This window comes from Gavialis gangeticus, unplaced genomic scaffold (assembly GCF_001723915.1).
Source record: "Gavialis gangeticus isolate Ggan-Ray unplaced genomic scaffold, GavGan_comp1, whole genome shotgun sequence".
Taxonomy (NCBI): Eukaryota; Metazoa; Chordata; order Crocodylia; family Gavialidae; genus Gavialis; species Gavialis gangeticus.
The window spans coordinates 4,411,139-4,419,043 of NW_017729004.1; the positions used below are offsets into that span (position 1 = coordinate 4,411,139).

General features: G+C 47.4%; 1 pseudogene; it reads right to left on the bottom strand.

Annotated features, from left to right (window-relative positions):
* LOC109291061 overlaps positions 1-7,362 on the bottom strand; it is a 13,929-nt pseudogene extending 6,567 nt beyond the window's left edge.
* Between the last annotated feature and the right edge of the window lie 543 nt (positions 7,363-7,905).

The following is a 7,905-nucleotide window of genomic DNA, read 5'->3' on the forward strand; positions in this document are numbered from 1 at the left end:
ATGTGTGTATATATATATATACACACATACATACACACATATATATGTGTGTGTATATACATATATAAACATATATATATGTATACACACACACACACACACACACATATATATATTATTAATTTTTTTTTTTTTTTCTAAAATAACACCAACACCTTGCGGTCAGACCACAGCAAATTTTTTAGGAAGGCAACAGAGAAGAAGACAGGTCCAGTGGACATCGAGTTTTAAATCTTTACTTTGTCATGGGCTTCCAGACCATTATTACAGCTGGTTTTGGGATCCTCTAAGGCAGTGGTCTCCAAACTTTTTTGATCGTGCACCCCTATCAGTAAAAAATGTTTAAGCACGCACCCCCAATATATGTATATTTATATAAATAGAAATATAAATAGAAGTTCTAATATTTTCTTCCTGCACCCCAATGGATTGTCTTGCGCACCCCCTGGGGCGCGCGCACCCCACTTTGGAGACCACTGCTCTAAGGTATTTAGGCAGGTAAGTCTGAATAAATTCATCAGTGCTGGTAGCTCAGATGTAAGTGATGAAAAATGCATGTGGGGCTTGGCTTTAGTCCTCTGTTCCCATTTATAAAAGGGAAATAGCTCCCTCCTTATTGCACACAAGGACACATACACTGAATCACCATGAGGTGCCTTTCCTCTGGTAACTGAGGCTGCCTTAGGACCTTATATTGGGCACAATTTTAACTGCGGCAAGAGGGTGAGAGCCTGCTCTTCAGTTATGTTGATGCGAATCAAGGGGTCCCGGGTCAACTTCGTGGATCTCTGCTGGCACAAGGTCCCAAGCAGGCTCCGTTGCACTGGGGTTGGCAGTGATGGCAGAACCTCAAAAGCTTTGAAAACTTGGTGCAAAGTAGCAACCCATCGTGGTCATGTGGAGAGGTCTAAATTCAGATCGTGCCCCTTTGCGCTAGAAGCTGTCCATCCGTTATATGCCAGGCAGGGACAGCTGCGGTCTCAGACAGCTCACAAGCAAAACAGACACGGTGAAGGAGGTGGCATCCTCTCTTTAATAGATGGGGAGCTGGGGAGAGTACACGACATGCCTGAGGTTACGCAGGGAGCTTGTGACAGAGCCAGAGAAGGAAACCAGCTCTCCTGAGTCTCCAGCCAGGACCCAGACCACAAAATTGTCTTTCCTGTCATCCCACAGAAGCTGGTCGCACGCTGGATAACTCCCCGGCCTTCCTTGGCACCCCTCTAGATTTACACTGGCATAACCGAGCTCTGACTTCTCCTGCCTGCCGGGGTTTGTGTTTGACTCTGCTGCCCTGCGGTAAGTCAGCGTTTCCCCTGGTTGAGCTCTGCAGTGATGTGATGTGTCTGTTTTTAGGGAGTTCCCTGTTTCCTCCTCTGCCATTGTGTGAGTTTGCCCTGTGATTTTTCCACTTTCTTGAAGTCCCTTAACCCCTATCAATCACCCTGTCAGCAGGGTGGGATTTGTTTTGTCCCTGGGATTGTTGGAGGAGATTCCCATCGCATGAAGCTCAATCCTTTCCTTTGCTCCACCTGTCTGCTAACCCTTTACTCCCCCCATAAATAATCTGGGGTCAGATGCTGCTGCTTTTGCTGGGATTGAGCACTCTCTCCCTTCCCAAATGGCTTGCTATTAACAGTAACAGCCCATTCATTTTGAGGGTGGCACAATTGGCTCAGGATGGCTTGATTTATCAGTGTCCTTGGGCACACATAAATCCTCCCATCGTTTGAAGTCACTGGGCCAGATTTTCCTCTCGTTTGCAGGAGTGCAAATCCAGAAGGCCAGGGCTGACTGTCTCCTGACTCGCAAAGGGATAATGGAGACAGGAGTCGACTGCAGCAGTAGGGGAGGGGTCTCAGGTGCCAATTTAGGAGAGGTGCCCGAATTTCACCCCCACCTCAATGGAGTTCATGCCCTGGCAGCAAAAGCAGCTCTACAGCATTGCTTTTGCAGCTGTAGCCACGTTCACAGACACCGTGCTGCTGCTGTGAGAACAACAGCCAGGGCATACAGACCATGTGGCCATGGCTGTGACTGCAAGGGCAGCAGCAGCCAGGGACTGTTTTTGTATCCCTGGTATGGGTAAGACTCCTATGCACCCCCCTACACACACACACACACACACACACACACACTTTGAACCCCGACCCCTCCTGCCTTCAATGGCACCTCTCCTCCACTCCTTGCCCTGCTATCCTATGGGGTTTGCCCAAGGCAAAAAAGCTGCATGTTACACCTCTGCCCAATAATCAACTCTGCTTGCAGTAGTTAAGTGTTTGCAATACGAAGCCTAAAGACTCTGAACTCTTCAGGGAAGAATAATATTTTACTGGCATGAAGTCTACTGCAGCTGAATAGCAATGTAGAGATGAAGGCAAGGCTGGTCTGTAAAGCACTGGGCTGTGATTGGGGAATTTGGTGTACTCAGTTGGGCTGTCTAGCAACCTACTCCTCTTTCTTTAGTTTTACCTATGGTGCTAGGGCTCCGGCAGTTTGCACGCACCATCGGGAGGTTTGTAGGAAATATAGACACATCTGCCTATGCTTAAATCCATCTTGCAGGGTTAAGAGAAGCGGTGGAGATGGGGTCCATGGGCTGCAGTCTGGGATGTACCTTCCCGCCTGGGGATTTTGCCAATCCACTAGGCCGCTCACCTGTTTCAAGCCTGCGCTGCTGATTTCTCAGGGTAAGGACACCTGTGACACAAGCCTCGTTCAGATCTGAAATGGACACAGATGCACAAGCCTTTTAAACTGGTTTGATCTGCCTGGCATGGTTCAAAAGTGTATTGGGCAAACCAGGTACCCTTTTGAAATGGCTCAGTGTGAAGCAGGTATATACTATGTGTGAACAGCACTGACATGAGGCTGGCTGGTCCTCCAGGCATCCCACACTGCATTGCTCCTTACCTCCCACCACTGCTATAATCAGAGATCTTGGTTTTCTCTGATTAAAAGAAAAAAAAAATCCCCAATTTTTGGATTAAAAAAAGTAACCTCAAATCCACATTTTTCCATGATTAAAATGAAACACTACTAATATATATATAGAGAGAGAGAAACTAGTGTTTCATTTTACTCATGGAAAAATGTGGATTTGGGGTTACTTTTTTAATCTGAAAATTGGGGATTTTTTACAAGGTAACCCCAAATCTACATTTTCCCGTGATTAAAATGAAACACTACTATATATATATATTAGTAGTGTTTCATTTCAATCATGGAAAAATGTGGATTCGAGGTTACATTTTTAATCCGAAAATTGGGGATTTTTTTTAAATCAGAGAAAACCAGGCTTCCTGGTTATAACCGGATGCTTTGGTGTGCAGCCAGAACACAACTGTCTCTTTTTCTCTCTCCCTCTGTCTTTTGTTGGCAATTTTTATCCATGAGCTCCCTTGCATTGCTTAGTTAATAAAAGCTACCTTTCACACAACCAATTGTGGCCTCACTCCTTACTCAACCGCAGTCCGTGTTCAAGTTCCCTGCATGGGTACAAGGACACACACCCCCGGCCACCCCGAATGAGGCAGACCCATTGCAAACTTCAATCTGTTGCAGGCTATTGAAGTTTATTGAACTTGTGTTTAGGGGAGAGGGGGAAGCAGACCAGTAATGATGTCATCAGCCACAGGTCACCCCCAGCTGGGACCTCCCAAATCTTGGAGGCAGAGCTGCTGCCAGGCATTTTGGGCTAGGAGCTCAGTCGCACCCCATGGTCTTGGAGCCCACAGCACATCAGTGCCTAAAAGGTGACCATTGCAGCTGGGATAGGAGGGCAGAGAATATATGGTTACTTCTGACACATGCCAATTATGAAGCAATTCCCAGGCCGTGACATTTGGGAACTGTTTAATTGTTATGTGTGTCCACACTTGCGTTAAAGCTAGCAGGATTATCCCCATCCTGGTTTTCAGTCATGCACCCCTCCTCGCTGCAATAGAGACCTCAAGGGCATGCCAGCAGTGCACTGGGTGGTGTGCAGGACCACTGCTCTGAAAACCAGTCCTGGCCTCCTTCTCTTGCTTTGCATATGTCAGAGTGTTATTCCAGCTAGTATTGGATAGCCTAAAAGTATCATGTAGGCCAAAAATATCGTGATGCAGTCGCCATCCTTGGAGGTGTTCAAGATGAGACTGGACAAGCACCTTGTCGAGCTTGTCTGAGTCCATTAATCTCTGCCCATGGCAGGGGACCAGACTCGATGATCTTGCAGGTGCCTTCCAGTCCTAGGTTTCTATAATTTGATGATCACATAGCCTAAAAGTATTATAGTGCCAAAGTATCATGTAGCTTCCCCGAGGGTGGTGCTAGGCGGGGCCAGTGATGCTCTCATGAGCACGCCCAAGACTGAGAGTGGTACTGTGCAAGCCAAAAGGCAGCTTACACGGCTTATTTTTTGGCATTCAGCATGTGTGGAGTGGAAGTGAGGGCAGTGGGTAGCAGCCCTGACTCCAGCTGTGCCTTTCTTCAGCTACCTAGCTCAATGCTTCTACCCAGCAGTGCAAAAGCAGTGCCGTGCCCTGCAGGCCGCTTGTCCTAATCCCCATGGCATCTCAATACCAGCTTTGGTTAGACTCTGAGAGAGAGGATTCCCCTTCCCCGGCAGCTGTGTGTGGCGTGGCCAAATTCCCCATCAGGGTAATAATACCTGTTTTATGGCCCCTGCAGCCGCACTCAGGAGATGGAGAAGGCATGTCTGTGCTTTCAGTGGCAGTGCATGCTTTTCCTTTTATTTGTTTCTCTTTTTTTAATTATTATTTTTTCTTGAGTGCTCAGGGACCGGGCTGGGGGTGGGGTAAGCATTTCTGGTTTGTTTTTATGGGAGCCGAGAGGCCTTTAGAGAGGGAAGGCCCATTAAAGAAGCCATAAATGTGAAGGTGAGCAACCACCTGCTGGAATTACTAAAAGATCCCTGTTACCTCTTGTTAACCTTTCCCCTCCCGCTCACAACTTTCTGGGCAATGTGAAGCCAGTTTTAACCATAATGCACTGGGATGCCATCCTTCCTCCAGCTTGGCCAACGCCTGATGTTTTCTTGCTTGCAAATTTGAGCGTTTTGCTTTTTATCAGTGTCAGTGAGACTTGTGCCTTGGGTATGGTGGCCTCACGGGGGAAGGGAGCTCCTGAGAAATACAAAGGAGTCAGGGGAAGCTGCTGCTGTGAATTTGCACATTTTTGACAAACAGGAATTGCTTTGGATTGTGTCATCTGGGGAGAAGGTGACAGGGGTGGGGATAGAAACCTCCTGAGCCCAATTTCAACCTTAGTTATGAATCCGAGCCTCTCGTTGCATGAGATACCATGATCCTGCTCATCATCTGGAATTCGGAAAGGACCACACACTCTCAGACGCTGTCTGCGGAGAATGAGCTTTTGCAAATTAATGGTTGTCAGGTGCGAAAGTTAAGAGGAAAAGCTTGCCCACCAGTATACAAGCAGGCTCCATAGCTTCGTTTTTTTCCCCATGCAACTTTTCCTCGTCTGATACTGAGCAGAAGTTATGTTCGGTCACTGAGTGTTGTGGGACCTAAGGAGAAAGAAACCGAGTGGAAAGTCTCCGTCCAGTGAACAAGGGAGCATGTCACGAGTGTGGTTCTCAGCAGAGGAGCCTGGGCTGGAATTGGGATGGCAGCTGAACTACCCTTTATCCCTGGCTTTCCCTTTGAGCCATAACTAAGGCATTGTGGTTGGAGCTGATGATGAGATGCTTGCACCGCTGATGCCCATGCTGGGATTAAGGGCCAGGTCCAAATCAGTTCTATGGAGACCCGAATGAGATTTAGGGTTGAATGTGGACACTTTAATCACAGAAAACTATAATGAACAAACAAATTATGCCTCCCCCTCACACACACACACACACACACACGCACGCACACACACACACACACACACACACAAAATCTAGATCAATCTTCCTCCAGTGGCCACAAAATCTCTTAGGTATCTTAAATCACTAGGCCAAAAGAGGGCAATTATTTCAGGCAGAGTGCCACTTACTGAGTTTTGGCAGGGCATGGAGGGTCACATGACGGGAAGCCAGGGGCAGATAAATATTAATTTTCTAAATTTTTTAGGGGTCCTGCAGGCCAGATAGAATGGCCTGGTGGGCCACATTTGGCCTGCAGGCCGCATTTTGCCCACCCCTACACTAGGCACTTCTATTTTAGCAAGACAAAATCCCTATATGCCTAGATTTAACGCATTCAGAAAAGATAGTTCAACTAATTAGGTGCCCAATTCCTACTTAAACTCCATTCAACTGGGAGATGCCTGAAGTGTGCCAGAGTACCCAATCCATTAGGTGCCCACAGGACACATCTAAGTCACAGGTGAAAGTGCAGCACCGACCGCGATACTAACACACAGCCCATGTTTAATTGCTTTTGCATAACTCATGGTTCAGCACTTACCTAGGAAGTGGGAGACCTCAATTTTAGACCTGTCTCATTGTCAGGGGGTTTGAACCCACCTCCTTTACTTTCCAAAAGGCTCCCCCAGCCATGAGCACGGTGGTTCCCAACCCGGGTATCACAAGACCACTTCAAGGATGCCGTGGTGACTGCCAGGTCAAACTACCCGACATGTCTCATACACAGACAGCCCAGAGAAGGGCTGAGACATGATTTTGTGCTCTTCTTGCATTAGGGTTCTCTCATGAGCCTAAAGCAGGCAGGAGATTCATCTCATTATGCAGCCCTTCCCGGTCCAACACTTCTCAGTATCTCCTGGAAACAGAGGTGTGAAAGGCCAATTGAACTGCCCCATGTGTCTCTGACTCTGGGAGGAGCATGGGGGGACTGGACTGGAAAGGGGTGCATAAACATAGTGGTTCTTAGTTAGGGTGCCACCAACATGGAAAAAGGTGTGAGAGGTGCCCTGAAGCCTGGCTTTGTGGCCAGGTGGTAAAGTCACTGATGTGGAGTAGGCGTCTCGAGTGCTAGTCCCTGCTTCCAGGATTGTTTACCTATTTCACAGCCGTTAGATAAAAAAACCTAGGAAATAATCTTCTCAGCAGAGACGGGGATCCTGCTTTGGTCACTCACGTCTGAGCCATGAAGTCATGCTCCCTCTTGTTTGCTTTTGCTCTGGCTTCATAAATCTCTTATTTCTCCCTTTCCAATAGCTGATGGGTCAGATCCTAGGATAGCAGGACTGGAAGAGACCTCAAAAGGTCATCTCGTCCAGCTCCCTGCTCAAGGCGGGATCAATCCTAGCTAAACCATCCTGGCCAAGTGTCTAACCTGCTCATGAAAACTTCCAAGGCTGGAGATTTCACAACTTCTCTAGGGAGCCTGTTTCCAAGGTTTGGCCAACCTCATAGTTATAGCGTTCCTCCTCATCTCCAACCACCATTTCCGCTGCGACAGCTTGAGGCCATTGATTCTAGTTTTATCCCCTACAGCCACAGATAAAAGCCCATCCCTATCCTATCTGTGACCATCCAACAGATATTTGAAGATGGTTAACAAGCCCCACTTCACTCTTCTTTTCTCCAAACTAAATACCCTTGCTTTTCCAGCTTTTACTCATAGGTCTTTTCTCCCAGCCCCCTGGTCATTTTTGTTGCTGGAGTCTTTCCAAGCTCTCCACATCCTTCTTGAAGTGAACCATCCAAAACTGGACACAGTGCTCAAGACAATGACTCAGTTGTGCAGCATAGAGTGAAAGAATCATGGTTCTTGATTCAAAAATGACACTTCTGTTAATATAAGCAGTACACTGTTGGCTTTTTGCCACAAGAGCACAGCATCTTGGCTCTTATTCAGCTTATGGTCTACTGTAACCTTCAGATCCATCTCTGCATACTGCCGCCTAGCCACTCATTCCCTGGTCTGTATTTGTGCAAAGACTTGTCCTTGTGCTGACTGCCTTGCCTCCTGAGCAGGACATTTGCCT